Source organism: Populus alba, chromosome 17 (assembly GCF_005239225.2).
Source record: "Populus alba chromosome 17, ASM523922v2, whole genome shotgun sequence".
Taxonomy (NCBI): domain Eukaryota; kingdom Viridiplantae; phylum Streptophyta; class Magnoliopsida; order Malpighiales; family Salicaceae; genus Populus; species Populus alba.
In genome coordinates, this window is record NC_133300.1 from 16,686,265 (window position 1) to 16,693,137 (window position 6,873).

At 27.8% G+C, this 6,873-nt stretch overlaps 1 long non-coding RNA gene across 1 annotated transcript; it reads left to right on the top strand.

The window, feature by feature from the left end:
* Positions 1-3,554: 3,554 nt before the first annotated feature.
* Positions 3,555-4,497, top strand: LOC118029694 (uncharacterized). Its single transcript, XR_004684211.2, has 2 exons — positions 3,555-3,949; positions 4,246-4,497. It is a non-coding gene; the product is annotated as an uncharacterized lncRNA (long non-coding RNA).
* Positions 4,498-6,873: the final 2,376 nt, after the last annotated feature.

Here is a 6,873-nt window from a genome sequence, read left to right on the forward strand (position 1 = left end):
ACCGTAGCAGTTTTTTTTTTGTTACATATTTTTTTTTCCTATAACAGTTTTTTTCACTGTAGCTTTTTTTTTTTTTGCTTTTGTTTCTTTTTTTTTTGTTACATGTTTTTTTTCTTTTTTTTTTACCCAAAATTGACTTCTTTGTCTTTGTTTTTTTCTTTTTTTTATTTTTTTATTTCTTTTTTTATTTTTTTTTCAAAATTATCCTTACTAATTTTTTTAAATATTAAGCTAGTTAAAAATTTAACTATGTAGTTTTTTTTTATTTAAAACATTGTGGATTGCCTATAATATTCTCATACATTGTTTTTTTTTTCTTTTTATGATTTATTTATTCTTTTTTTTTTCACAATGTTCTTTGTAGATTTTTTTTTTTATATATTAAGTTGGTTGAGAATTTAGCTTTGTAGTGTTTTTTTTTAAATAATATGGATTGCTAAAGTGTTTCCCCTACATAGTTTTTGTTTTACTACAGTGTTTTCCCATATATTTTTTTTAAAAAATTATATTTATCGAATTTATTTTTTTAATATTGAGCTGAATGATAATTTAGCTTTAGCTTTCCCCACATGTTTTTTTTTTATTTTTTTTATTTGTTTTTCTTTTTTTTCAAAATTGTCAATTTTTACATTTTTTTTTTAGAATTTTTTTTGTTGATTTTATATTTTTTTCTATTGAGCTGGTTGAAAATTTAGTTTTTTTTTGTTTATTTCTTTAAAACACTGTAGCTTTCCTCACGTGTTTTTTTTTCCGCTTTTGTTTCCTTTTTTTTTTACATGTTTTTTTTTCCTGTAGCAGTTTTTTTCACTATAGCTTTTTTTTTTTTTTTTTTTTGCTTTTGTTTCTTTTTTTTTGTTACATGTTTTTTTTCTTTTTTTTTTACCCAAAATTGACTTCTTTGTCTTTGTTTTTTTTTCTTTTTTTATTTTTTTATTTCTTTTTTTTTTTTTTTCAAAATTATCCTTACTAATTTTTTAAAATATTAAGCTAGTTAAAAATTTAACTATGTAGTTTTTTTATTTAAAACATTGTGGATTGCTATAATATTCTCATACATTGTTTTTTTTTTTTATGATTTTTTTTTTTTTTTTTTCACAATGTTCTTTGTAGATTTTATTTTTTTTATATTAAGTTGGTTGAGAATTTAGCTTTGTAGTGTTTTTTTTAAATAATATGGATTGCTAAAGTGTTTCCCCTACATAGTTTTTGTTTTACTACAGTGTTTCCCCATATATTTTTTTTAAAAATTATATTTATCAAATTTATTTTTTCAATATTGAGCTGAATGATAATCTAGCTTTAGCTTTCCCCACATGTTTTTTTTTTATTTTTTTGTTGATTTTATTTTTTTTCTATTGAACTGGTTGAAAATTTAGTTTTTTTTGTTTATTTCTTTAAAAACACTGTAGCTTTCCTCACGTGTTTTTTTTTTGCTTTTGTTTCCTTTTTTTTTACATGTTTTTTTTTTAATTTATTTTACCCAAAATTTACTTTTTTTAAAAAAAAAAATAGTCTTTGTCGTTTTTTTATATTGATCTGGTTGAAAACTTAGCTTTGTAGCTTTTTTTTCTAAAAAAAAGAAAAAACATTATAGATTGCTACAATATTAGTTTTTTTTTTTCTTTTTAATTTTTTTTATGAATTTTTTTTGTTTGATTTAATTTGTTAATGTTAATTTTTTTTTATTTAGTTATCAGATTTTCATGATACGGATCTCGGGTTTGATGGGTTGACCTGATTTGACGAGTTATTTTTTTCATTTAGTTTAGTTTGTTAAAGTTAATTTTCTTTCTATTTAATTATCAAACTTTCATACTTTCATGATACGTATCCTGGGCTTGACAGGTTAACTTGGTTTGATGGGTTAACCCAGTTAATTCTGAGTAAACCCGTCATTTTTTTTTCTATTTAGTTATCAAACTTTCATTACGCGAATCTCAGGTTTTACGAGATAACCTGGTTTAAAGGGTTAACCCAATTAATTCATTTTTTTTCTTTTTCTTCATTATTTTTTTCCTTCATGTTGATTTTTTTCTTTGTTTTTTTTTAATTAGTCTATTTAATTATCACACTTTTATGACACGACCTTATAGTCACTTTTTTCTTTGTGTTTTTTTTCTTTTAATGAATTTTTTTTGTTTAATTTAGTTTTTTAATGTGAAAAAAAATTTTTAATTTAGTTATCATACTTTCATTACACGAAATCTCGGTTTTTTTTTATATATATTAAGCTGGTTGGGAACTTAGTTTTGTAGCTTTTTTCAAAAAGAAAAAAAAACACTATGGATTACTACAGTGTTTCCCTTGCATGATTTTTGTTTGGCTACAGTCTTTATCCCACATGTTTATTTTTTAAATTATCTTTGTTAAATTTATTTTTTTAATATTGAGTTGGTTGAGAATTTATCTTTAGCTTTAGCTTTCCCCATGTTTTTTCATTATAATTATTATTATATTGTATTATTATTATATGACTGTTTTTTTTCTTTTTAAGTTTTTTTAATGATTTTTTTTGTTTGATTTTTTTTGTTAATGTTAAATTTTTTTTATTTAGTTATCATATTTTCATGATACGAATCTCCGATGTTGCAATCAGGCTCATTTAAACTTGAGTTATACAAGTTTAATTTTATTATTAATATTATAAAATATTACTTTTAGGTTAGGAGTTGCAGCCAAACCCAAGATTCTTGAGTATAACCTTGCAAAAAAACCCAAGATTCTTAAATTTTTGTTTTTTATAATATTTTTATACAAAAAAAAAAATGACCCGCGGTATCGCGCGGGTACCAAGGCTAGTTATCTTCCATCATGTGTGGATAGAACGCACTCTTACTTTTCAAAGTTGGCTTATTCAATAATGCGAAGTGTTTGATACGCTCATCAATTATCTTGGGCTCGTGTGAACTTGATTTCAAGAACAGTTCCCTTCGAGTGCTGCTAGAAATCATGGTGGCTATAAATAAGAGCATAAACATGTTAGTCACATATATTTCCAAGATAAGGCCAAGTAACAACAGTACACGCATTATTTCTCTTTATAAGTTTTTTTTTTTGTTTTTAGATTGTTGTGATGTATTGATATAAAAAAATAATTTTAAAAAAATTAAAATAAAAGTATTATTTATATCTATCTAAATAAAAAAATATTTTAAAAAAATAATATGTATAATCTTAATATATAAAAAGGACCCATAAAAAACACTATCTTAATATATAAAAAGGACCCAAGTTGACGTAAACTTAGGGAGGGGAGACGAAGATGCCTTTCGTCTATAAAGGACCCAGCAAGTTGAGTATAAAAGGACCCATGTCTATAGATAATTCTAGATTAATCAATTTAATTTGTGTTTCTAGTTATATTATCATTTTATTTAATAAATAAATTATGTTAATAAAAAAAATTTAACAAATATAATTAAATAAAAAAATTTATTTTTGAATTAAATATCTTAATTTATACCTAACTCTTAATTTTCACAGCTTTATACTTTTCGAAGCTTTATACCTTAGAAAATGATGCCTCAATTTTGTACCTAATGAACTATATGTTTTGCTTGGAAACCTCTGAAGGTGGAGCCTGTCACCGTGAGTCAACAGCTAGTCTTCGGCTTTATTAATGCATTTTATTAATTAAAGCATAGTATTATCTTCCAGCATATGTGGATAGAATGCACTCTTACTTTTCAACGGTGGCGTATTCAAGAAGACGAAGTGTTTGATACGTTCATTAATTATCGTATCCTTGATTTCAAGAACAGTTCCCTTCGAATGCTGCTAAAAATCACGGTGGCTATAAATAAGAGCGGTGGATAATAGGAGGAGAGCATAACCGTGTTAGTCACATATATTTCCAAGATGAAGGCCCTTCTTATCGTATGCTTTCTCTTAGCCACCGTCGTCTTCTCTCCCCTATCCACATGCAGTGCTCGAGAATTGACCGAGCGAGGTGAGATTTTATTTCCAACATTAACCTAAGAAAAGCAGTTCATTTTATTACTATTTTTTGTCTGTGTAATCTCTTTGTGCACTGCAAACAATTTTTTGTTATAGAACTGATGAGTCAACCTTTACATTTACTTCCATCATTAACTAAGTTAAGATAATCATTAATTTCATGTTTTGTAAGTATATATTATGTAATTAATCTGTCGTGGGCTATCTTATAAGAAAAATAAAGATGATTCTGCTACAATATCAGATTAGGTCAACATGAATTTGCTATAACATGCGTGAATCTTGCAGCCAGATACGGAGGTCTCAGCTCCAATAAACCAGTGTTCAGTTGCGGAAGGGGTAATCGATATTGCGTCCGTGGCCAACCACCAAAACGTAAATGCACAAGTCCTTACCAGCGTAATTGTGGGCGTTAGAAGCAAGCAAAGTTGAGTACTGCTTAAGATCATGGAGAGCCTCCGCTGTCTTTATCGATATGTAAAATGATCAGAACTATTTATGTGAGAAAAATAAATGAAGTTCTTAGTGAGTTTCATGGTATCTTTTGAGGTTTTAATTTCGGTCATTAATATGCAGTCCTCTGTTTCAAAATTAGGTTGAATTACAAAAACAAACACTTTCTGAAGCTTCAGTTTCTACATAAATCTTTAAAGCCTCTTTTATCTCTCAAAACCATGTTCAAACTATTATTTTCTATTTGTCTGCACTGTTTCTGTTTGGTTGCCTAGAAAAAATGGGACAGGTTAAACAAATTGAAAGCATGGTAAACTGCGCAGCCCTTGTTCGAGTGGGGTGTTTTCCTTTGATTTTGTCAAATGACATGGAAAAGAAAGTTATTTCATAGTTTATAAAGAATCTCTCTATTATTTCTTATTTTATTTTCAATGAATGCAATACTCAGTTGAACACGTCTCTTCGGGCTGTAATATTTTAATTGTTTTTTCAATCATTGATAGTTAATAATTTTCTAATAGTGATTAAAGTGCCAAAGGATACCAATCGACGTCCCACCATAGATGAGTGGTCTTACCATTTCAAACGGTTCGATGAATTTGCTTCCATACATATGTTATAAGCTTGAGTAATTTTCATCGGTGTCAAGAACAACTATTGGGTACTTTATGGATGTAATTACATCATCTTTAAGCAGCTTTTGAATTAGTAGATTGCTCCCGCTTTATAGTAAATTATTATTAATTTTTTAAAAAAATATAAAAAAATATTAAGAGTGTAAAAATATTTTAATAACCTTGCGTCAGATAATCATAACAGATCCAATACGATTAGACTTGACATGATTACCAAACTCAAGACTTTTGAGCCTTGAATGATTGCTGGATCAAATTAGCTTTGGTCTAGCAAAAATATTAGATGCCTTTTTTATTTTTCTGAGACTAAAAATATTATTTTATTATTGAATATAAAAAATTATAAAAACTAGAAATACAATTTTTTGGGAGCTTTTTTTTAAAAAAAAAACTTGGGGGCAAAAAAGTATTTTTATTGTTTAAAAAATTATGAAAAGCCAAGAAAGTTCTTGGTCAACTATTCTAATTTTCGTTGATTTTAGAGGTAAAAAAATACTTTAACTGTCTCAAGCGCTTTGGATTTGTCAGCGTTGCTAGATCCATCTTAGGTCTGACAATTATGATAGACCCGCACACAACAAATAAAGAAAATAATTATACATTTTAGTTGTTAAGAAAAAAAAAATAAAAAAAAATACAAATAATTAATTACCGTGACAATCCAACTATTATTTTACTACATGCGACGCACCTTGATTTTGTACTTATGAACTATGTTTTGCTTGGAAACCTCGGACGGTGGAGCCTGTCACCGTGAGTCAACAGCTAGTCTTCAGCTTTACTAATGCTGAGTATCGTCTTCCATACTTCCACCATATGTGGATAGAATGCACTCTTACATTTCAAAGTTGGCTTATTCAATAATACGAAGTATTTGATACGTTCGTTAATTATCTTGGGCACGGGAGGAATAGTTCCCTTCAAGAATGGTTCCCTTCGAATGCTGCTAAAAATCATGGTGGCTATGAGTAAGAGCGGTGGATATAAATATTGCTAAATTTTGACTTTCTTTGATTTGAAACACATTCCAAGCTTTCAGGAGTGATTTTCTAACGTATGCAGTTGGGATTAGCCCATTCTGCGTACATCATGGACATGGACTCTTTTTTAAATATTGTTAATTCTGTTTGAATATACCAATAGAAAATATATGTCGGTAATACGATCGGTATATACCGACCGTATCACCAACGAATTATATAGTTTTTTGAAAAGTTGCAACGATATAATGACGTGGATTTTTTTTAGACAATTTTACCAATGGATTCAAACCGGGATCTTCATACAGTGATGTGGCACATTCACCAGTGGAATTACCGACAGGTATACCGACGGAACATGTCCGTCAATGATTCCATCGGTAAAAGCCAATTTATACCAACTCTGCCGACACTCTCTTCCTCTATTTCTCCTTCTTCTTCCTCTTCTTCGTCCCCATCCCACCTCTCCCCTCCCGAACTGCAGCCAACCACCCATCCCAACTCTCCTCCTCTTCTCAACACAGGCACTCAAGTTTTTTATACTTTTGTATGTGGTCAAAACAATATCCGTTCTTGTGGATTTTATCATTTTATGTAAGTAAATTTATCCTTTTTAGTTTTAACACTTAAATGTGAATTTTATTGTTTTTTTTTAGTATATGTTTTTTGTTAACGTATGTACTTGTTTAATTATTATTTGTCAAAGAAACTTATAGTATGAATGTATAATTTTATAGTTATTATAGTTTGTTTTAGATTTTGTCAAATTATATTTGTTTATAAATTTTTGAAACTTTATTTGAATTACACCGAATTGGATGTGTTGTGATGAAATAATTAAAAGCTTA